The 25,170-nt window shown below is 37.7% G+C and overlaps 5 long non-coding RNA genes across 5 annotated transcripts; 3 read left to right on the plus strand and 2 right to left on the minus strand.

Moving 5' to 3' along the window:
- Nucleotides 1-14,465: 14,465 nt before the first annotated feature.
- On the plus strand, nt 14,466-15,139 carry LOC145738312 (uncharacterized). Its single transcript, XR_014180702.1, has 3 exons — nt 14,466-14,606; nt 14,664-14,730; nt 14,785-15,139. It is a non-coding gene; the product is annotated as an uncharacterized LOC145738312 (long non-coding RNA).
- A 4,802-nt stretch (nt 15,140-19,941) lies between these two features.
- On the plus strand, nt 19,942-20,612 carry LOC145738148 (uncharacterized). Its single transcript, XR_014180606.1, has 3 exons — nt 19,942-19,991; nt 20,166-20,366; nt 20,399-20,612. It is a non-coding gene; the product is annotated as an uncharacterized LOC145738148 (long non-coding RNA).
- Nucleotides 19,945-20,759, minus strand: LOC145738147 (uncharacterized). Its single transcript, XR_014180605.1, has 3 exons — nt 20,608-20,759; nt 20,480-20,551; nt 19,945-20,423 (listed from the first exon to the last, which is right to left on the minus strand). It is a non-coding gene; the product is annotated as an uncharacterized LOC145738147 (long non-coding RNA).
- Nucleotides 20,760-23,149: 2,390 nt separating this feature from the next.
- On the plus strand, nt 23,150-23,820 carry LOC145738205 (uncharacterized). Its single transcript, XR_014180641.1, has 3 exons — nt 23,150-23,199; nt 23,374-23,574; nt 23,607-23,820. It is a non-coding gene; the product is annotated as an uncharacterized LOC145738205 (long non-coding RNA).
- Nucleotides 23,153-24,116, minus strand: LOC145738204 (uncharacterized). The gene is made up of 3 exons (XR_014180640.1): nt 23,816-24,116; nt 23,688-23,759; nt 23,153-23,631 (listed from the first exon to the last, which is right to left on the minus strand). It is a non-coding gene; the product is annotated as an uncharacterized LOC145738204 (long non-coding RNA).
- Between the last annotated feature and the right edge of the window lie 1,054 nt (nt 24,117-25,170).

Here is a 25,170-nt window from a genome sequence, read left to right on the forward strand (position 1 = left end):
CGAAAACTCATAGACAGCGTAGTTCGAAACCTTCGAGCATTAACGAGTCTTGGTCAACCAGTAGACCAATGGGATACGTTGATAATATATTTAATTTCACAAAAGTTAGACAATCACACCCGTAAAGAGTGGGAAGTGCTGAACAATAAAGATTCGCCAATGCTCGATGAGTTATTAAATTTCTTGAAAAATAAATGTCAAGTACTTGAAACTATTGACAATAAACAACACCACGCGTACGAAAAAGCTCCTCAAAACCGCAGTACAGTAGCTCATGTAAACACAGGAGATTCCACACAACAGTTTTATCAGAATTCGGCAAATCAAGGGCAATTTAATAATTTTTATTGTTACGTTTGTAAAGAAAAGAATCATTATACATACAAGTGCCCTAAATTACTTGCGTTATCCTGTAAAGATCGTTATCTTGAGCTGAAGCGTTTAGGAATATGCACTAATTGCTTAAGAAGTGGTCACAATAATGAAAATTGTACAGGTAAAACATGTAGGATTTGCAAGCGTAAACATAACTCCATTTTACATGATTCTAATTTCCAATTTAATCGAAACACTCCTTATAATAACAATAATACCTTTACCGCCATTAGTTCCACAAACGTCAGTTCTGAAAATACCGTTAATCTTGAAAATAGCGAACAAAGTTCCAGAATCTTGCAAATGTCCGATCAAAATTACAACAGTACGCGTCAATCGATACAAGAACTCGATAGTTCACTTCAGAGGCAATGTACCTTAACTAGCATAAATACAGGTGCTAACGAAACGGTCAGCAATGCAACAGCGTCATCAGCTGTTCGTTGTCACAACACTAATTCCTCGGGTAAAACTCAAATTTTGCTTGCAACAGCAATCGTTAACATTATAGACACAAATGGCAAAGCTTTAAAGTGTCGCGCGTTATTGGATTCTGCGAGTCAATCCAACTTTTGCTCTGAAGCTTTGCATCAAAAGTTGAACTTACCAGGATGTATAGTAAACGTTCCTGTTCTTGGAGTAGGAGGCGCGTCCTGTAATGTGTCAGTCAAAGTCAAAACAACGATTAAAGCGTTAAATGATTCATTCCAGGCAAAGGCTGAATTTTTAATTATAAATAAAATTACCACTAAATTGCCGCAAATTTCTTTCGATCCTACTTTTCTTAACTTGCCCGAAAACATTCAATTAGCGGATTCCGATTTTTGTAACTCAAACGAAATTGATATCTTAATCGGAACCGAATTATTTTTCCGTTGTTTAAATGACCAAAAAATTATGTTAGGTGAAGACGCTCCTATCTTGCAAAATACCAAGTTCGGATGGGTTTTAGTTGGTCCTTTAAACTTATACCGTGTACCGAAAGAAAAATATCATAGTCATTGTTTTTTGAATCTCAATGAATCTTAGGAAAACCTACATAACACCATACAAAAATTCTGGCAAATTGAAAATGTAGGAAGCAAACAAGATAAGCTAACTAATGAAGAACTCGAATGTGAGTTAGATTTTCGAAATAATCATAAAATCGAAACAGACGGACGTTATACAGTTAAACTTCCGTTAAAGCAAAATTATGTAGAGTTAGGAGAATCTTATTCGATCGCATTAAAATGTTTACTTTCTTTGGAGCGACGTTTGGAAAAGAATATCAAGTTAAAAACCCAGTACACTGACTTTCTAAAGGAATCGAGAAAATGGGTCATATGTCCCGCATTAATCCTGATTTAGATTTACCAGGTGAAATTTGCGTATATCTCAGCCATCATGCCGTCATAAGGGAAAGTAGTAGCACTACAAAATTACGCGTCGTTTTCAACGCAAGTTTGAAAACTAATTCTGGCTATAGTCTAAATGACGTGCTCAAGATAGGGCCCAAAGTACAAAAGGACGTATTCGATATGGTTTTGCGTTTGCGCACTTACCCAATTTTGATTGTCGCGGACATTGAAAAAATGTACCGTATGATATGGATTGACAAATCCCATCGAAAATTGCAACGCATTCTTTGGAGAGATGACGTCACTGGAAACGTCGTTCATTACGAATTAAATACCGTGACGTACGGCACAGCTAGCGCATCGTTCTTAGCTACGCGTGTTTTACATGACATTGGACTTAAATATAAAGATTTACAGCCCGAAGTTAGTAAAATAATTTTAAACAATTTCTACATGGACGACTTAATTTTTGGGCACCACGACCTTGACAAAGCAATTGAATTAAAAGCAAATATCGACAAAACATTGTCTAAACATGGATTACAATTAAGAAAATGGGTGTCAAATAATCCCCGCGTGATCAAAAAATCTGACGATTCACAGAATACAGAATTTTATATACTAGGAGACGAAGAAACAAAAACGTTAGGTACCGCTTGGAATACAAAATCTGATACTATTCATTATAATTTCCAATTAAAAATTGATCTTTCTATAATAACTAAAAGAACCATTCTAGCAACCATTGGACAGCTTTACGACATATTGGGTTTAATTAATCCTGTAATAGTGACGGCTAAATTAATCTTACAAGAGGTTTGGAAAAGTCAACTAGATTGGGACTCTCCAGTGCCTGCAATTATAGCTGATCAATGGTCAATTTTTGTCAACCAATTGCCTAAACTCAATTCTATACACATTCCACGTTGCGTGATAGATACCGAAATAAGTCATAGATCAGTTTTACTTTGTGGTTTTTCGGACGCGTCACAGCTCGCTTACGGAGCTTGCATTTATCTCGTATCTTGCGATAATTCAAACAAACCCTCTTCACATCTGATTTGTTCTAAATCTAGATTAGCGCCATTAAGTTCGATGAGCTTGCCACGCTTAGAACTGTGCGGAGCACTGTTATTAGCTCAATTAGTCGACAAGGTGTTAAAGTCTCTAGAAATTCACATACCTCAAGTAAATCTTTTCACCGATTCTATGATCGTTCTGGATTGGCTAAATTCTGAACCGAGTCGATGGAAAGTGTTTGTCTCAAATCGAGTTGCCGAAATCCAACGACTTACCGCAAATATGACTTGGTATCATATAGAGTCTGATATCAACCCCGCTGACATAGTCTCCAGAGGTTCTGATCCTGTAGCCATTCAAACTCAACCTCTTTGGTGGCATGGTCCTCCTTTTTTATTGACAGATTGTGAGCAGTGGCCTAAATGTCCAAACGTTAAAATAGCATTGCACGAAGCGCGAAAACAAAATATGAACTTATCTTTTTCTACCGTAAAACAAATCATCGGTAATCCTAATGAGATATTTTTTAGATGGTCTTCTTATAACACATTAATTCGAGTTATTGCACATGTTTATAGATGGTCTCATAATGCTCGAAATAAGGAAAAACTTTCAGGGCCGTTATCTACCCGTGAGTTAGACAGCACTATTTACAAAATATGTAAGCTAGTGCAGAATGAAAGGTTTTCGGAAGAAATTCGTTGCTTACAGAATTCTCAAGTTGTGCCTAAAAATAGCCGAATTCTTTCTCTTAATCCGTTCATTGATGAACAAGGATTACTACGAGTAGGCGGACGATTAATAAATTCTAATCTTAATTTTGAAAGGAAACATGCTATTATTTTACCATCTAAACATGCATTTGTTCAGTTGTTAATCAATCACTATCATCGGAAATTTCTACATGCAGGTCCGTCATTCATTCTAAATCAAATTCGGGACAAATTTTGGATTATTACCGGAAGAAACGAAGTTCGAAAGGTGTTAAGGAAATGCGTTATTTGTTTCCGAATAAAACCGTCAAGCCCCAATCAACTAATGGGAGCATTACCAAAACCTCGAGTCGTACCATCTCGACCCTTTTCTCATTGCGGCATTGATTATGCTGGCCCTTATTGTCTGAAAGATGGTAAAACACGGAATCGGGTAACTATTAAGGCATATATTTGCGTTTTTATTTGCTTCAGTACCCGCGCTGTTCATGCCGAACTTGTAACGGACTTAAGCTCTGAAGCATTTCTTAACGCCTTCAAACGATTTGTCTCGAGACGCGGTTTATGTCAGCATATTTTTAGTGACAATGCAACCAATTTTGTGGGTGCTAACCGTGAATTACTTAGACTTTGCCAGGTTGTGCGAGATTGCGTCTCTAATAAATACTCTAACTATTTTTCTGATCATCGAATTAATTGGCATTTTATACCGGCGCGATTACCTCACCATGGAGGTATTTGGGAGTCTGCGGTGCGTTCGTTTAAATATCACTTGAAACGTGTCATTGGGGATAATCATTTAAATTTTGAACAATTTTATACGCTTCTTACACAAGTTGAAGCCATCCTAAACTCTCGACCTATCCTACCCCTATCCAATGACCCTACTGATATTGATGCACTCACTCCTGGGCACTTCTTAATCGGCGAGAGTCTAGTCGCTGTACCCCAATCCCACGACACTGACATTCCAACCAACCGATTACGTCAGTACAAAGAACTGCAAAAGTTAGCACAACGATTTTGGAGTCTTTGGAGTAAAGACTACCTCAACACGTTACAGCAGAGAGCCAAGTGGAAGACTCGACAAGAGAACATCAAGATCGGAACTCTCGTACTACTCAAGGAAGAAAATGAACCTCCCTTGCATTGGCCTATGGGTCGCATAGTGGCTGTTCACCCCGGAGCTGATAAATTAGTGCGTGTAGTGTCAGTGCGCACGAAGAAAGGTGTTCTGCCACGCGCGATTACGAAAATATGTCCGTTGCCGATAACGGACAATGGCAGTGACTATTAATGTTTTCTTAAGAATTTGTTCTCTTAATTTTAACTAAGGACATGTTGTTCGAACTGTTGAAATATCTTTGTATTTCAAGGCCGGCGGCATGTTGTAAACATTGTAAATATTTAAACCCTTAAGGAGAGTAGCGCCCTATAATTTTGCTCCCACCAAGAGGTGCCTAAGGTTGGACTTTAATAACTGGCAACGCTGCATCTCTCTCTCTCGTACGAAGCCGTCGCCGTGCCGACACGTTACCATTTTAATTCCCGAATATAATCGTTTAATTAGCTAAAAAAGTTCGTTTCATTAAAATAATCGAATCATACAGTCCACTACAAACGAGAAGTATAAATCCAACAAAATCTATGAAATTTATAGTTTCCCTTACACTAATTAGGTATAATGTATTATTAAATGGTATTTATATAAGTATATGTGCTATTGTAAGTTGGTAGACATATTATTCTTTTATGTTAATACATTGTTTTAAGAGTTTAAAAGTTTAATTAGGCTATGTTTATGTTTATTTATACTAATTTTTAAAAAATAATTTAAATTTACTTTGCTTTTGTATATTTTATTTTTTCTCAATTTTTCCTATGAGCATGAGCATATAATAAAATAATCATTGTTTTTGATACTGTATAATTGTTAAACCTAGTAAAATGGTAACGAAATATGAATATCTTCAGAAAATTATGGACACACCATCAAATTTAAAAAATAGCACTCCTATTATTTTGACAGAGATTTGAGTGAAACTGACTTTTCCTCTGATTTTTCATTGTTAGGAAATTAGACACCACATTCTACTTTATAGGGTTTCTCCATGTTTTTCTTATAAAACTGTGTAATTTTTTGACACAAGTTGTGCAATGAACAACGCTTGAATTATGTTACCATGTATATAGTAACTATAAGTATGTGTGTCATATCGACAATGCCTTCTTTGTACACATTTACACAACAAAAAATTGTTTTTAAATTGGATGTCCAGCTTTTTGGGCCTAATCATTTTAGACTGAAATATATCAGAAATAATTTAATAGGGAATTGGGGATTTGGAAATATTGGGACAAATTATATCGGGAAAAAATGATGACACCCGTCCAAATAATAATAATATACAAACACATATTGATTAATGATATTTCTTTCAGTATAGTACACATATTATTAATATTAAATTAAAATAAGACAGGCATTGGAGATACTCTAATGAATACTATCACCAAAATGTGTTTTATTCAAGCTGCTTCTACACTTTAAAGATTTGTCTAAATGTAATGGTATATGTAAATTACAAATAACATAATAAAACCATAAGGAGTAACAGCTATAGTATAGATATCTAGCTGTATGAGAATTATTATTTAAATAATACAGTTCAAACACTGGTTATTACACTTCATTCTTTAAAATGTTGCCTTAAAAATACCCTCTTCCAAAACATTCCACATTGGATTTCAGTAGTACCCTGTCAACCTAAACAATACAAAAATAAATAAGTATGTAATCTCAATAAATTCTAGTAAAACTTACCATCTGTAACATCTGACCGGAAAACATACATTTTTGCAAATACTCTGAAAGGTACAGGTTAATTTAATTTAATTGATATTTTGTTAAAATTGTTTGAACTTAATAAAAAAATGTATCAACGACTTTATCATGTTTTCAATTATTAGACTTAAGGAAACCAATATAAAATTTACCTTACTTCGTAATTACGAACTACATTAGAGTTATAAGACTCTGTGGAAGGAAATTATTCGGTTTTCCACGAAATCCCTACTTGGCTAGTTCAGTCCTGACTTAAATGTACTTTGAGAGGTAACCAATCAGCTTAAAAATCTGAAATTTGACACAGATATCGCCAAAGGTGATACTTTTCGATAAAAAATGAAAAAATCATGTTCGGTCAAAATTTACGTATTTTTGACAGGTGAAGGTGGCGTCCAAGGTCGAAAATAGAAATTCTATCAACGCCAGATTCGAGGAATTCGGTTAGTTTAGGCGTACACCAAATTTAAAAATTTTAAGTTGAAAACTGTGGAAATTATCCTGTTTTCCACGAGATTGATGCAGTACTTAACCCTCGACTGGTGACGAACGGTGTCACAGACCGGCCAAATAAGGACATGTAATTTATAGTTCTTAGGTTAGAGGGCGCTTGCAGTCCGTTCATGTACTGTGATGTTTCAGCTAAAATATATCAGAAATAATTTAATAGGGAATTGGGGATTTGGAAATATTGGGACAAATTATATCGGAGAAAAATGATGACACCCGTCCAAATAATAATAATATACAAACACATATTGATTAATGATATTTCTTTCAGTATTTATCTTTTGAGTATACTACACATATTATTAATATTAAATTAAAATAAGACAGGCATTGGAGATACTCTAATGAATACTATCACCAAAATGTCTTTTATTCAAGCTGCTTCTACACTTTTAAAGATTTGTCTAAATGTAATGGTATATTTAAATTACAAATAACATAATAAAACCATAAGGAGTAACAGCTATAGTATAGATATCTAGCTGTATGAGAATTATTATTTAAATAATACAGTTCAAACACTGGTTATTACACTTCATTCTTTAAAATGTTGCCTTAAAAATACCCTCTTCCAAAACATTCCACATTGGATTTCAGTAGTGCCCTGTCAACCTAAACCATACAAAAATAAATAAGTATGTAATCACAATAAATTCTAGTAAAACTTACCATCTGTAACATCTGACCGGAAAACATACATTTTTGCAAATACTCTGAAAGGTACAGGTTAATTTAATTTAATTGATATTTTGTTAAAATTGTTTGAACTTAATAAAAAAATGTATCAACGACTTTATCATGTTTTCAATTATTAGACTTAATGAAACCAATATAAAATTTACCTTACTTCGTAATTACGAACTACATTAGAGTTATAAGACTCTGTGGAAGGAAATTATTCGGTTTTCCACGAAATCCCTACTTGGCTAGTTCAGTCCTGACTTAAATGTACTTTGAGAGGTAACCAATCAGCTTAAAAATCTGAAATTTGACACAGATATCGCCAAAGGTGATACTTTTCGATAAAAAATGAAAAAATCATGTTCTGTCAAAATTTACGTATTTTTAACAGGTGAATAGTTATGTGAGGTTAGAATAGGAACGAAAACCGATGATTATTTGCCATTTCCCCCTCCACCAGTAAAACCGAAGATTGCCGAAGTCGCCCTTACGCTCATTCCGATCTCTCATGTCTCCGTTCTGACCGGTCGCTGTTTTGAGCCCATCTCCTAATCCGAACCACGCTAATCCGAACACCAATCGTGATGCGAGGTACTCCGAACACCGCCTCGGTAACAGGAAAAAACCTGCAGCGCCCGCCGCGCCGACAGCGCGTCACCTGTATATCATTCGATGATTGTTTTTCGTGGTATTAAAAGCATAAGAGTGTACACTGTGTACATATAAGAGTTTTGCTTATTGTGTAGTGTCAGAAGTGATTTTTTTTACAACATAGCCACTTGGAAAGTAAAAAGATGTCAAAAAGAAAACACCTAACCCTGGATTTAAAACAAAAAATCCAAGTTATAAAAGATATAGATGCCGGCCTCAGTTATTCAAGCATTACTTTAAAGCATGGGATTGGGAAAGCTACAGTAGCAGATAAAAAAAAACAAAGTCAAAATAGTGGCATTTCTCCATGAAACTAATGTCGGTCCTTCCACCAGAAAAACATTGAAACTCAGTTCAAATCCTAAGGTCGAAAAGGCTTTATTTACATGGTTTTGTCAGGAAAGAACAAAAGGTAAGGTATATTATGTATGATCGTTATAAATTTCCTAATTAGCTTTGTTTCTTGTGTGTCCTATAGCTCAAAGTGAAGGTCAAGTTCGTTAGACAAAAAAATTCACCACAGAACAAATTTTTTAAATTTTTTTATGGTTTTTTCCTCATTCGATGTGAAAATATGAACCGATTTTATTGGTAGCGTTTTTTTACAGGTACACCAATTTCTGGGGAACTTCTACGTAAGAAAGCTAAGTTCTTCTACAAAGAAATAACAAAAAAAGATGATTTTAAGGCAAGCTCGGGATGGCTTGATAAATTCAAGACAAGATTTGGTATTCGCCAGTTAACAGTTTGTGGAGAATCACTTTCAAGCGACTACGATACAGTCTTGCCATTTGTGGAAAACTTGACACGTATAATGAAAGAAAAAAACCTGACTTCTCACCAAGTGTATAATGCTGATGAAAGTGGGCTTTTGTGGAAAGTTTTTCCAAACAAAACGTTAGCTCATTCAGGAGAAAAATCTGCTCCGGGGCGAAAAGTAAGCAAAAAACGAATAACTTTTATGCCCTGTTCCAATGCTTCTGGATCGCACAAATTAAAGCTGTTGGTCCTAGGTAAAAGTATGAAACCCCGTGCTTTCAAAAATGTCCACATTCCTGTTTCATACAAAGGTCAACGAAGAGCTTGGGTAACAAGAGAAATTTTTATTGAATGGTTCCATAATGAGTTTGTTCCATCTGTTAGGCGTAAAATGAAAGAACTCAGCCTTAGTCCAGAGGCAATTCTAATCTTAGATAATGCACCTGGACACCCTACTCAATTGTTTAGCGACGATAATAAAATTTCTGTGCTTTTCCTTCCCCCAAATTGTACGCCATTGATACAACCAATGGATCAGCATGTTATACAGGCCATAAAATTATTCTGTCGTAAGAAATTGCTCCAAAAAATTGTTGAACCTGAACGTGATATTTCGCAAGCACTGAAGGAGATAACTCTGAAGGACGTTGTTTTTTCTTTAAATGAGGCCTGGCAAAATGTGGGCATTGGCTTAATAACAAAATCTTGGAGTAAAATACTGCTACCGACTGGGATATCAGAACAAGATATTGGTGATAGTGATGAAGAAGACGACATCCCGTTAGCTCGGTTAATCAGACAAATTAGAGAGACAGAACCCACAGAAATTCAAAATGACATGGAAGAAATTAGGGACTTGAGTAAGAAACTTGACCAGAGTTCAACGAATGAAGAGATTGAAACTTGGGTGATGAATGATAAGGCAGTTAGCGACGAATTAGCTGAAGCCGATATAATTGAAGAAATTGATGAAGATTCCGATGACAGTTCCGACCATTGTATTTCCAAAATTTCCTCTTTAGTGAAAGATGCTGATGCAGTGTCAGCTTTTATTACGTGTTTTGTGCTTGGGCAACACAAAAAAAGCTTTCTGAACATCAAATCGTCTTCTTGCAGGAGTTAGGAGTTCAAACCCAAGATGCAGCGTTTAAAAATAAGAAACAGACACAAATTACAATTTTTTTTACAGTTTCAGAAAAAAACTAATGCTTTTTTTAGTTGAATTTTAGTTTTTTTTTTTAAAAAGTTACCCTTTACTGAGGAGTTTACTTTATCGCGTGTTGCCAAGGGTAGCGAGCGATAATAGTATATTCTATATTAAGAGCCGAAAGTAGATATTTGCCGCTTGCACATGAAAATTGCAGCTTGAGGCGAAAACGAACACTGCAATCATGTAAAAGCGGCAAAAGTACTTTCGGCTCGAAATATAGATGATATTTTTTCGACGACTGCTGTGGGGTGGAGTAGAAGGACAATTCACATCATTTTCGTAGCTCGAACTCATTGTCACCGATAAATCACTTTGACGGAATGGCTTTAATTCAAACAGGTCTGTCAAGCGTTGTTATGGAAATGCCGAAAAAGTTGGTGAGTATGGTAGATTGTTACTAGAAAGCAAACACGCTCTAGGACAGAAAATGATTCACTTTCAGCGCACGTGCGGCGAATAACAACTTTCTGCTTTGAAATGGAAACGTACATGAGGTACTTTCAAAGTCAGTCGTCAAAAAAAATTTTTTTTTTCGCTTACTGTCACCAGTTTGATGTCAGTATTCAATTGTGTATAGTTTTGATCCTGTTTTTGAGTACCTACGCAGTAAGTTTAGTTGTATTAGATATTTAGCGATGTTTGTAGAAAAAATATTGTACTCCACTTTGTGTCGCACAGTAAACTTCATTCTCAGAGCATAAATGTCATGTTTGAGCATAAAATACCTAAATAACTATTTATATTGAGATAATTTAAAAATACTCGTTTTATTGCTTAGCTGAGTTTTAGGTTCATAATTATCATAAAAAACTACTTTTCTTAACAAATGAATCAATAAAAAAGCTTAAATAAATTATCTGCTAATCTGTCAGAAATATTTTAATTTAAATAAATGGTAACTATTATTCAGCAGCATCATCCTACGATTACATAGTACACGTAGTAGGCATCTACTCGACACGGATTGGTACAAAAGTTTAAAGAAGAAGCAGCTCGTCTAAGACCCTATCGTCAGTGCACTATTTTGTACGGTTTGGTACACACGTGTTTTTATTTTTCTTGCAGCTCCACACAAGTCTATAAAACAATGGGCCGAACCAAGCGAGATGCTGTAAACGGCGTAAAAAAGCGAAGCACAGTCGTAAAGACAAAGAATTGATTCGAGAAGTGCTCAGACAACTTCGGGAATCACGAAGGGAGTCTTCATCAAGCTCTGGAAGTTCATCAGGTTGGTACGCATAACCTATTTGTCGAACACGAGACGGACTTATCTCGATCAAGTCCTGGTTCGAGGCTAGTTAAGCTTTTAGTTTGTGTCAAAAGAGGGCCGGCAGACATGTGTCTTGCCATTCTACTATCATGTGATAGTTATTACCGAAATACGAGTGGCTGTTCTCCACTACTAACCTCATCTCAGTACATTTTTGTTTTTTTCAATAGTACAATAGGCCCTGGCAGCCATGTGGCTTGCCTACTTTGACTTGAAATCCCTATATCCCCATTCGAAGGCCATTGTTTACATTCGACTTAACCTAACCTCAAAGAGAAACTGGTTTTAAAGGAAATTTGGATTTTAGAGTCCTATTATTCTGAGTCAGAGAAATCATCCTCTGAAGAGAGTAACGGTAGCGCCGTTAACGTAACGTCCGAGGGTACACCTGCCCCAATTCCCACGGAACTTATTTTGTTGGGGGCAGACCCCCTGACTACTGACAAAACCGGACCAGAAATCCATAAAGAAATATTAAAAAGGTGGCAAGACTTTTTGGGCCAGGGGATTCCCAGGGGTGATAAGGAGGATTTAACCGCTAAATACCCAAGACCATCTAATTTTGAGCTACTTGTTGTTCCTGACATAAACCCAGAAGTACGGGTTCTTCTGGATGAAGCCAGTCTTAAAAGTGATAACTTTCTTAGTAAACTACAAGAGCAAGTGGTAGTGGGACTAGGTGCAATGGCCATTCCATTGAACTCCATGTTTTCTAACCCAACAACAGAGTCCAATATATTGTTGGAACCCTTAGTTGACTCTGCTATGGTTCTATTGAATGTCCACTATTCATTGTCTCTCTATCGAAGGTATTTACTCCTTCCAAAACTAAATGCTCATACTAGGAAGGCTGTAGAGAACACCCCAGTGGGAAAGTTACTGTTTGGGGAAGACTTAACTGAGAAAGTTAAATCTATTCAGTCGGTAAGGAAGGCTAGCCTCGAGTTACAGCCGTAGACAAATAAAGAACCCGGACCCAGTACATTTCGCCGAGGTTCCTCCCAGCGTACTCAATTGCCAAAAAACTCAATCGAGGCAAAGGTTCAAGAGGAGACGACCTTAAAACCTATCTCTGTAAGTTGCAATGCTCCTTTTGCTGGTCGCTTGTCACTTTTTTACGATAATTGGCGCTATGTAACCTCCAATTCTACTCTTCGGTCATGGATTCGAGGTTACCAATTGCAATTTCAAAGTAAACCACATAATAAGTCGCCATATACAAGTATTCTCAATTCATGCGAAGTTCATCATCTCCCAAGTAACAGCAGACGTCCAATAGACGTCTCTTTTTGGTCATTTTTCGTCAGCGACGTCTCTGGACTAGTGCAGATCTTCTTGAGACGGCCCAGGGCGGTCAAAGAAACACGTCTTTGGGACGTCTTTAGTGGTTCAAAGCATGTTGAATTTTAAAGCGCAAAGAGAACGACAGTGGGCGCTGGTATCGGCACTGTCGTCTGGGTTGACGGCACACGACTACGTTGCCAGTGTTAGAGAAATTTCTTCGATACGAAGAGTTTTAACTAAAATTCTGCCTTTGTATGGATCTTGTGATTATTTTATGAAATTACAAGCGCATCTCAATGTTTAAGCAATATACAGTGCGTTTTTTTTAACGCGCAACATAGGATTTTACGTGTTAAATTTTTAAGCCCATGTAAGACCATGTTATTTTGGAACTACAAGTATAAAACTTGACGGGTGTTTCTTTAGTACCCTGAAGGTTAAGTAAGTCTACCAATTTGGTCTAAAAAGTGATTCAAAACTGGAAAAAAATCATTTTTTTTCGAAAAGATTTTATCCTTTCATACTCCCTGTATGCATTGTTGTTCCTTGTTGTTTTTGATACTGGCAGGGCAGGTAGCAGGTAAAGTAACTTATTTTGACTGCATTACGACCCGATATCTTTTGAACGTCAAAAGGGCATTTTATGATTGTTTGGAATATACTGTTTGGCTTCAAACGGAGGTCAATTTGAACAATTCACTTATAAAAATACTTCTTTTGTTCTTAACTTTCTTGATATAAAGTTAATGATCACCCTGTTTTACTTTCTATGCCAAATTTTACCTGCTACCTGCCGTGCCAGTATCAAAAACAACAAAGAACAACAATGCATACAGGGAGTATGAAACGATAAAACCTTTTCGAAAAAAGATGATTTTTTGCAAGTTTTTTAACACTTTTTAGGCCGAATTGGTAAATTTACTTAAGCTTCAGGGTACGAAATAGCCACCCGTCAAGTTTTATACTTGTAGTTCCAAAATAACATGGTCTAACATGGGCTTAAAAATTTAACACGTGAAATCCTATGTTGCGCGTTAAAAAAAACGCACTGTACAGATATAAAGGGTTTCACCTTCAAACGAACTGATAAATAAATATATCAATATTTTGATCACTTTATCTGAATTGAAAATATATTTGGCAGTGATGCAACTACTACAAGGTTAATTTAATTTGTTCATGTGTTCACGGGGCGGGGGCCACTGCAGGGATGCCAGATTAGGGAATGTTTCCCGGAAAATAAAGAATTTTGTATTGTTTGGGGTATTTTTTGGAACTAAAATAAATAAATTTTATTTGCATTAAATATTTCGCATTTCGATTTGAAGTATTTGAGATATATGCGGGAAATGTTTTTGTAACGGATATGTATTAAAATCCAGGAATGACCATTTATGAAAAATTTATCATTTATGAAAATACGGAAAAATAGTTTCTGGGGATGTTTTTTCAAAATGCCAGTATTTAGGGGATTTTTATAATTTCGACTGGGGAAATCGAGTCGACAAATCTGGCAACCCTGGGTCACTGCGACGGTGCGAGACTGAGAGTGCTACGTGGCACGCGATTCGAGTTTCGAGTTGTTAATTTATTTCGTTGTTCGTACGTTTGTTACGGTAAGTTTTAACCTTGCCCGTAACTTGTTTGTCCGTGATTCAGAGTTTACATCGACTGAATCGTCTGTAACATCTGTATACTTCCATGGTCGTGACAGTTGGTTGTCATTCTTGTTGTGCCGGTCAGTCTATGTCAATAGTGTCAATAGAGTTCAAGGAAAATGGTGCATCACCAACTTGAAAAGTTTGTTCGTTGAGATTCTAGACAAGTCTATAAAAGGCCAATTTGTCATCTGGCCAGTTCTTTTTCACGCTGACTATCGAGCGAGATCCACGAATTTGGTGTTCGATTTTGTGAAACGCGTGTGTGTGAGGTTATTTTCGCCATTTTGGTAAGTTGCCTTAATTTGCTAGAAGCAACCCAGGTTTTAATGTTGGTTTTATTTAAGGGTGGCCGTATTCCAGTGGTTGGAAGCGGGCCGTTTTGCTTTTTCGTCCTTTTTTGGAAATAAAAAGGTAATTTTCTTGACATGTGTTAACCTGGGTATTTAAGATTAGATTTATCTGAAGGGCCCCTCCTGGTTGTGGTCAAAGCCTGTCTCCTGGAGTCATCAGAGCAGGGTAATTTGTTGGAAACAAGCAGGGAGTGGTAGTTGGTTGATTTGCCGTGGACGGAACCACGCGGTAGCTACGGAGAGCTAAGAGTTCGTGGATTGGAAGAGAAAAAGATTCAGGCACCATTTTGTTTTCCTGCCAGTGGATAGCCACGTGCTAAACCACCCAGAGTGTGGTGACTGTTTTGGATGGAGCGTTTTGCCTGGTTAGTGGGTTATAGTTTTATTGTGACTCACAAAGCAACTGGAACTGAACTTGATAGCATTTAGAGTAATAGTTACTGTTTGACTTTTAAGGTATTGACCTTGGCTTGGTTAACCCTTGTAGTAACCACTAGAACTGGATCTTTATTCTGGCTTATTGCCACTTAACAGATTAACCGAGTCAAAGTCAGTTAGCTTATTGTTTTTGGGTGCTGTTTGCTGCTCTTGATTTCTGCCTAGGTATTCTACAACAACGACATTGGTCTGAAGGATCGTGCTGTAGCGCTGCATCCCGATTCGTCCCCGGCTCCAGTAAATCTAGGAGTAAGAGCGGTATGTTTTAAGTTAGGAGTTAGCAGCTGTTTGCGTAATTTCCTGAATAAATTTTAAGCCTTCAGCCTTAACTGTTTTTATTCTTTGTCAATTGTAAATTTGTAAATATAGATTGTACATTTCACCTGGTTCAGTTATTACTACCTTAAAACCCGAAAGTGTTGCTTAGCAGGGCTATCTCATGCTCAATTATCCACGCCCGAGATAAGTTTTAATTTTATTAACAATAAGTAAAAAGATTGTAGCACGTTTCCCTTTGTAGTTTGTAGATTTGTTTTTTCTCGAGATTTTTCTTCCAAGTACCAACAAAATATGCTTATCTGTTTAATGAATTCAAATAATTCTGTTTATTTGCCCGGAGTTTTGACATGACAAAACTAGAAATGAATCTTAAAAAGACGCCAAACGCTGCACTACGCCATTTTGAAATCATTGGTTAGGGCGTTGTTTTTTCATGGTTTCATCATAGTTTAATGTTAGGTGTGCTGGTGTGCCTATTTTTCAGTTCTTTTCTGCTTCAAGTTTATTCAATTACATCTGTTAATACCTGGTTTAAGTTTAAAATGTGAATATGTTTATTTTGGAATATGTGGTAGGTGAGGTAAATTGATATGAATTGCAAATATTGAAATTGAAACAAAATTTTTGATACTACTCCCTTTTTCATCTAGATGTACGTTTTAGTAGAATTTGACGGTGAAGGTATTGGAGAGTTGGCTATAGTTAGGTAGATGGTTGACCCCTCGAAAAAAGGAAGTTTATTGGCCGCCGGTAAAACAGCAGAGTGTCTTTGACAAACTTTTACTTGACAATAGGTGTCCAGATACAAAAAACTGGAAAACTTATTCTGTTCGTAGATGCTTATATGAAACAGGTACATTTTTAATTCCAAATTTTTATCCAATATAAGGCTGCACTGCAAAGAAATTTCCGAAACCGTATAAATTAGGAAAGATTTCCTATATGGTTCTAAATCACGGGCGTGGCGTTTTCGAAAATATGGTATTTGTTTTAATTTTTGAAATAGCTATTTAAAAAAAAAACTTATTTTTGAATATGATTTTTAAGTGGAAGTATTTGTCCCGAAATTTAGTTTTTCGATAAAACCGTAGGTACAAAATTTATTTTATGCACTTTAGAGAGAAGAAGATATTTGTGCCATAGCATCACTTACAGGGCACCATAATTTTTGAGTGAATCCACCCTGCCAACAACATTCAATGACCACTACCAATAATACGAGCTGTCAATCTTCAAACTAGAGTACCGTTAAGTGATAAGTGATCTACTCTGAGCTTTGTGATTTTTTATTTTTAGTTCACTCTCTTCACTCTTCTCTCACATTCTAAAGTCCATAAAATAGTTTATAAACCTCGTGACTAAAGTGTCTTTTGGCATAACATTTTGCAGTAAAAGAGATCTTCTGATTGAGCAAATAAAATACAGGGTGTTTAATTTAAAATAATCAAAATACATGTCAAAAATTTAACAAGAGTGTGTGACAATGCATTATGATTCAGAAAAAAAATGCTGCAACTTTGCTAATTTAAATTATGCTGTCAGATCAAAAATAACGGAGTTAGCTATTGCGTAAAATATAAACAATTCCCCTAGTACCTAATTGCAATTAAGTTCTGGAAATTACCCAATTTTTTTGCATTATTTTTACACAATAACATAATTCTTGCTTGCAAAATACTAAATAAGCTCAGATAATAAGAAGTTGAATACGTTTTAATAGTGTATCAGTCTTGAAGCAGGGTAGTCTTGAAACATAGTGATACAATATACTTTTCAGATGACTAATGCGATTGCCAAACGAAAACTAAAAGTAGCGGAAATTTCGTCAGATTTGGCATCAGATAGTGAATTAACTGATGCACGAAGGATACAAAAACGAAAACAGTGTTGCTCAGATAGTTCTGATGATGACAATTATTACTGCTTAAAACGACCGCCAAATATTAATTTTGATTATCATTCCGCCTTAAAGCAGTCTTCAACTGGTAATATTTATAAGGATGAGGAAGCTGGTGAGTTACTAAATTGAGCTATGCAGGTCCTTCTTCCATTTGAACTTCATTGGAAGCTTTCGGTTGGTTGTTGTGTGGTTTTTATCCGATTGAAATAAATTTTTGGAAATATAAAGCTAATCAAGGCATTTTATCAAAAAGGTTTGTGTAAATAACACATCCAATGTTCAGCTTTTTTGAGAAACTGGTATCCAAAAATCGAATGTCAACCAAAACGTTGCAACGGCTATAATTGCCGTTTGATACAGTTTAGTGCACACTCTATCAAGAGGTGTTGGTGGTCGATAGGTTCAAGCAACCAGGGCGGATACGCCGAAGTGTATGCCCTGGTTCGATTCTCGGTGCCAACCAACCTTTTTTATTTTATTTTATTGCAATCCTAACGTTTTGGTATGCGGTACGAGTTAAGCAAAAAATAATCTAAACCCGAAATGCCTTGTCGGAAAACGTGTGAATTCGATCTTTTAAGCTAGAAGTTTGAACGACAATGGGTGTAATTTAAAGTGTGATTTCTACGCAGAATATTAGAAGGCTGAACAAAAGGACATTGTCGCTGTTTCAGGTTGAATTTACTTTATTAATTAATTTTAAGTATGTAGGGAAATGATGTGGGTATTTTAGCCAGCCGGTGTTAAGGCTAAATACTTGAGAGGACCTGATATCGATCGCCATTACTAAGAGGTACGCCGGATTGGCAAAATCCAGCAGCCGTTAGCTAATCCCTCTGACGACCTGCATCATTAGTCGTGAGGATATAAGGAAGGAGTAATATCGATAGATTGGCTGTTGATTAAGAAGCTCAAGAAACCCACTAATTTAAGTTAAGTGTACGTCTAAGGGTTTAAGTTATATAGTACCCGTTGGTACGTGGATGCCTGGTGAATTTCGTCGGAAAAATTGAGGAAAATCACCGGCAAACCACGCAACAAGGCTAAAACACCAACTAGAAGACAAAAGACCGACGTCTCAGCCCCAAAGTGCATGGGAAAATCCAAGAAAAGTGAGTTAAACTAAATACCATGTATTAAAATAATAAAACTTAAACCCGCAAATTTGAACAATTTTGCACGATATCGATACATCGCCTTATCGGATTCCACCGAATTCTGTAAATAAAGAAAAAACCCACTTTATCAACAAAATACTAACACAATGGCAACATGGAAGGCAAATGAAATAAATATCTTAACTGACCATATAGAACAACACAGGGGCGTACTGGACCGTGAAGCAATTCTAGAAATTCAACAACTACTACCTGGAAGGTCAGCAGCTGCGATCAAAAAGAAATACCTAGAACTGAAAAACCGACCAGCGGTGGCAGAAAAAGCAAAACCTACAGGAAACTGGGCAGATGAAGAAACAAAACGACTAGTAAGAAGCTACAGCCGCAGAACAGAGCCAAAATCAACCCTCAGATTAGCATCCATCCAACAAGACTTCCCAAACAGATCCATAAAAGCCATGGCCACCAAACTTAGAGAAAACTTTCCCGATATATATTATATGCGCAAAAATTACAGTACCAGCGAAAGCAGCTCAGAAAGCACACAAGAGGAAACATCACAAGATAAAGAAAACATGACGGATAAGGAAGACACGCCCAATCAAGATCTAAAACACCAACCAGATGAATTCAAACAGGGCGAAGCCGGCCCTGACTCGGAAGCGGGTTCGAGCGGAACGGAAAGAAGGGTTGAGGAAGGAAATGTACAACCACCAATATATCAATCTGACCGACCAACCAAACAAGACGCAGAATTTTTACAAATAAAAACACATTTCCAAAAGTTGCTCATCCAAGTTGGCGACCAAAGGAAAAAAATTCAAAAATTCCTAGTTAGGCCGAGCAACAAAACATAATTAAGTAAAATCAATACAATTCTTGAGGAGGAAATAACAAACATACAAAAATCCAACAAAAATTATCCGATGATCCGGGAAATATTGATGCCAAAAATTGGAACAAAACCGAAATATGTTTTCACTCAGAACAAAATAAAAAAACTGGACATACACCTAAAGAACGCTAATAATATCAGGGAGCTGGGAAGCAAAAAACCAACCAAAAAACTGATGAAGGAAATCCAAACCATCAGAAAGCTTAAAATGACCCTGCCACAGTACATTGAGTCGACACAGGAGAGAAAAACCATTCTGGAAGCTAGACTGGAGGAACAGAAAAGAGCTGAAGAAAGGAACCAGCTGCTACACGTGAAATTGGTTTGAGCATGAGACAAAAAAAAAAAACAATTAAAGGGAAAAAAATTTATTTAGATTCAAAGGTAAACCTTGGTTCAGAGGACTAGCTTAGGACGCGTGTGCAAATACTCGACTAACTCAAGGGTTCAAAGCGCCACCAACTTTAAGCAGAGTTGGAAACCTTTCTGATGTTCGGACAGTCCCCTGGCCCAAAGTACAACAAAATGCAACAAATTACTATTACTTACGTGACAATGCAGCCGGTGAACTAAGTCTATTGCCAATTATATGTTGATAATTGGCTTATTTAAAGGCCCTGTGACTTGTACATTAAAACAAAGTGGTAAAAGAGATTCAATGACGTATATTGAATAAATAATAAATTGGGTCGGTCCCAATACAATCAAAGAAAATAAAATAAAATGATCAATTAAATAAATAGAGTTAAAAATTAGAGATAGATCTGAGCGATTTGGCTAGCACAATCTAGCAATACTATTTTCCTGATGGCTTTTATAGATATTTAAAAATATATTTACGATAGGGGAAAAATCAGGGTGGTTAGTCAAAGGTAAGGGAGCTTGCCTGTCAACCTTCGGTGAACCAAACTGCTCCACTGGGAGTTCAACTCAGTTCAGTCTCGGGAGGTTTTCTATGGCTTGGAAGACTGCTCAGTAACAGCCCCCGGAAGTATGGAACTTGGTGGCCTACTCTGGACTACAATTTGAATCCGCGTGGATGAAGCCTCACCGAAGAACCCTTTCAGGTGGTCAAAGCCTCACCGAAGAACCCTTTCAGGTGGTCAAAGCCTCACCGAAGAACCCTTTTAAAGCAAAGAACGAATAAGGCCCTGGCTTTCTCCAAAAACCCTATAGCTACCTTTCTGATGGTCGAAAGGGTAGTTTTTCTTTCCTCCCTGCCCCCAAATCGGCTACAAATTTGGCACAAAACCTGCACAAGCACATTTCCATAAGATTACAACCCTTGACCAAGAAAGGAAAACTTACCCCAGCTGCAAATTATGAGGACCAAACAAATCCGCCTGAAGCGACAACAGACCACACAAAATCCTCACTAGATGAGTTCAACAAAATGGTGGCTCTGGTTTGCTGTTGGTCTCACCACTCACAGCAAGGTCACTGGTCAAAAAGGAGCCAAAATGGATTCCCCCCGAGCTTAAATAGCCAGGGACACAACCGGAAGTCAGGTGGGGAAATTAACTACGCTAGAATATTCTAAAAACCAATTTGCAACAGGAAACAGTAAAAGAAAAGCCAGATTAAAACACACTGATAGCCGAACTGAAGCTGACAGACAGAAGAGTAAATGTGGATAGCAACAGCAGGCCAGAAAAAAGTAACAAAAAGAGTTTTCCCTCTCCATTCTATTAGTTTTATACAGAAGCTGTTGTTGAAATGGCTCAAATTGTCAAAAGAGTTATTGACCCAGATACTCGCCAAGAAGTGTCTCTTTCTAAGAAACCACGATATGCCCTAGAAGTTGGAACGAAAGTAAAAGTGCTCCGATTTTTTGGATTAGCCTATAATGCAGCGTGGATGCATTCTGTTCCAGCGGGAATACCATTGGGAAACATATCCGTGGGGGTCCAAGTAATGAACTCGGTGATAACAGCCCACACCATTTTAAGACAGAAAAGCTCCAACCCAAATGCACCCCTAGCAGCCAAAGTATTTGGAAGTACCCAGTCCTGGACTCATCAAGGGACTCAAACTGAGATCGATATGAAGGGGATAGTCGAATTGGTCCAGTTTTGTGCAAATTTATCCGGGCTTAGTTACACAGATGCTGTGTCAATTACTTACGGAGGACAACAGGCCGGATCTTCAGCAATGCAAGTGGATGAGGATGGGGGACTCATTTTTCCTGCAATGACGTGCTCCAATTTGACGAAAGGAAAGGATTGGTTTGGAATTGCGGGTCCATTCTCCAATTTCCTGTCAGGTTTTGGACTAAGGATGAAGGAGTTGAGATTAGGGCACTCTGAATTCCCAGTTTCAAAGGATGCAAATTCGACCACTTCTTACCCAATTTCGAAATTTGGTCTCAACAGGGCGCATCATATCCTTCTTGAAGGAATAAGGTTTCCTCCTGAAAAACGTTCATCCATGGTCCAGAGTCTTGGTCCCATGACAACTGTCTTGTGCTATATCCAATCTAATGCCTTGTATGAGACCAAATTCCTGAATGCCGCCGTGTCTAGTTTATTCCATATTCCAAACATTGAGGCAATTCTAAAGACAGTGAAAACGCTTTCAAGGTCAAATGCCCAGGCAATCCTTGGGTTAATAGGAGACATAACACTCATTTCCACATCAAGACAAAGACACAGGGCAACACCCCCACCTGGAGTATTCGCTTACTATGTGACAAATCCTACTCATGTCGAGGTGGTGAGGACCATGCTACTAAAATCCAATATACAACCAGCAACAACAACTGTTGCTACTCAAACGCTAGAAGAGTATCTTACCATGTCTGGATTTCCGGCTGCCTACTTATACAATGTGGCATCTTCAATGAGCTTCTCTCTCAATGGGACTTTCACTCCTGCAGAAGCTGCCCAGGTAATTTTCCACTGTTGGTGGGGATCTTACAAAGAGGATTTTGGAATACTAAAATCAATCACAGGGGTCAATGAATGGTTCAAACGTGACCAATTGGGAAACAAGTTTCAGAAAATGAACACCAGTGCTGCTGTGACTAATAACATCACATTGTGTAAGTTGACCAAAATCGCCAAATTGGCTTCAGCAAATCAAGTTGGTGCCATGGCTCAAGGACAGAAGCAGGTTATGTCCATGCCAGTATTTGGGGGGAGAAGGAAGCGCAAGTTTGATCAGGGTTTCTTCAAATACTTGGATGAGCAAACCCCCGCTGGATCAGGAGTGTTGACACCTACAGGAATTGAAGCTGATTTAACCGCCTTGCTTCGTAACTTGAAAACCAGGCTTCAAAATTCGGGTGGATCACAGGATGCGGGAACGACAAGATGGATTAACATGGAGAGGTCCAACACTTTTGATCATCTTAAGAAACCTGAAACGTTGGTCTATTTTGAAGACAATTTACAATTAGTTGAAACTTGCGAGTATTTTTTAAACTAAGAGGTTTTTGATTGATTAATTTTTTAAACATTGTTTGTTTACACATTACTTTATATATTGTCTTTTTTATCTGTGGAATGTATTGTTAGTTTCTAGTTTATACAAAAAAAAAAAAAAAAAAAAAACAATTAAAGGAAAAAAAATTTATTTAGATTCAAAGGTAAACCTTGGTTCAGAGGACTAGCTTAGGACGCGTGTGCAAATACTCGACTAACTCAGGGGTTCAAAGCGCCACCAACTTTAAGCAGGTACAAAGTTGGAAACCTTTCTGATGTTCGGACAGTCCCCTGGCCCAAAGTACAACAAAATGCAACAAATTACTATTACTTACGTGACAATGCAGCCGGTGAACTAAGTCTATTGCCAATTATATGTTGATAATTGGCTTATTTAAAGGCCCTGTGACTTGTACATTAAAACAAAGTGGTAAAAGAGATTCAATGACGTATATTGAATAAATAATAAATTGGGTCGGTCCCAATACAATCAAAGAAAATAAAATAAAATGATCAATTAAATAAATAGAGTTAAAAATTAGAGATAGATCTGAGCGATTTGGCTAGCACAATCTAGCAATACTATTTTCCTGATGGCTTTTATAGATATTTAAAAATATATTTACGATAGGGGAAAAATCAGGGTGGTTAGTCAAAGGTAAGGGAGCTTGCCTGTCAACCTTCGGTGAACCAAACTGCTCCACTGGGAGTTCAACTCAGTTCAGTCTCGGGAGGTTTTCTATGGCTTGGAAGACTGCTCAGTAACAGCCCCCGGAAGTATGGAACTTGGTGGCCTACTCTGGACTACAATTTGAATCCGCGTGGATGAAGCCTCACCGAAGAACCCTTTCAGGTGGTCAAAGCCTCACCGAAGAACCCTTTCAGGTGGTCAAAGCCTCACCGAAGAACCCTTTTAAAGCAAAGAACGAATAAGGCCCTGGCTTTCTCCAAAAACCCTATAGCTACCTTTCTGATGGTCGAAAGGGTAGTTTTTCTTTCCTCCCTGCCCCCAAATCGGCTACAAATTTGGCACAAAACCTGCACAAGCACATTTCCATAAGATTACAACCCTTGACCAAGAAAGGAAAACTTACCCCAGCTGCAAATTATGAGGACCAAACAAATCCGCCTGAAGCGACAACAGACCACACAAAATCCTCACTAGATGAGTTCAACAAAATGGTGGCTCTGGTTTGCTGTTGGTCTCACCACTCACAGCAAGGTCACTGGTCAAAAAGGAGCCAAAATGGCTTCCCCCCGAGCTTAAATAGCCAGGGACACAACCGGAAGTCAGGTGGGGAAATTAACTACGCTAGAATATTCTAAAAACCAATTTGCAACAGGAAACAGTAAAAGAAAAGCCAGATTAAAACACACTGATAGCCGAACTAAAGCTGACAGACAGAACTCTGACAGCGACAGCCCGCTGACAGCAGTGAAACGAATTTAACCAACGAAAAAAGAAGAGAAGAGATAAGACACCTGTAACGCCATCTATTAACGGACTTGAAGATTTAAGATATAAACAAACGTAAAGAGGTAAACAGTAGTAAACAAACCAAATTAAGCAACATGAATTAATGAATTACAAAAACCACCAGGTAAGTCCCTACGGAGAAAATTGAACCGTAACAACTCCCCCTCTCCCAAGTTAGGAGATAAGCTACAATAAAGTAGGTTATCGACGATGATCAACCCACAAATAAACCAAATATTATCAATAATAACGCCGAAATCCCATCGGTCTCTTCATACCACCCCTGGCATGAAGGCTAATCAAATGATCAAATGAAACCAGAATCTCACTGGGCTACCCGTACCACCCTTGGTACGAACGAAAGCTTGAGACACATCAAGCACAAAGGAACCGAACCTATCACAAAATAAAACTAAAAACAAATAAAATAAAAATAATGGCAAACAACTCCACAGCACCCCGCCCCCCCCCAAAGAAAGCGACAGCGGACCCCGCCCCGCCACGGAAACTCTCACTGGTCTGAGTTAAAGAGAAAGATGTAAGGGATAAACACTAACTGGCATTGCGTCATACTCCGTCAGTGGGAGGGACCTCGTATACCAGTCTCAGTGTGAGCCTCAGCCACGAAACAAAGACCGCCGCCTACTCCCCAAGGAAAAACGAAGCTCCATGCAGCCATCCGCCAGGTGGAAAATAGAGAAAAAAAAAAAAGACAAACTACTAACTGAAAAAGAGAAGAAACCTAAGTCCACCAACAAAGGGAGTGATGTTAAAGGAACCACTTCCAACCTGAAGGATGCCCAAAAGCACCGGTAGTCACAAAAAAAAATTAAATTTAATCGGGGTGTTCCGAGAAAAGTCACTGTCGCCAAATCCCACAAGACCAAGCCAAAGAGGCTGAGGTCGCCACAGTAGAGCCTCCCTGTACTTCAGGGCCATTGAGGTACTTACAGAGCCTCGGAGAAGCTCCCC

Source organism: Ips typographus, linkage group LG15 (assembly GCF_016097725.1).
Source record: "Ips typographus isolate SLU linkage group LG15, UJ_Ityp_2.0, whole genome shotgun sequence".
In the NCBI taxonomy this organism is placed as follows: Eukaryota; Metazoa; Arthropoda; class Insecta; order Coleoptera; family Curculionidae; genus Ips; species Ips typographus.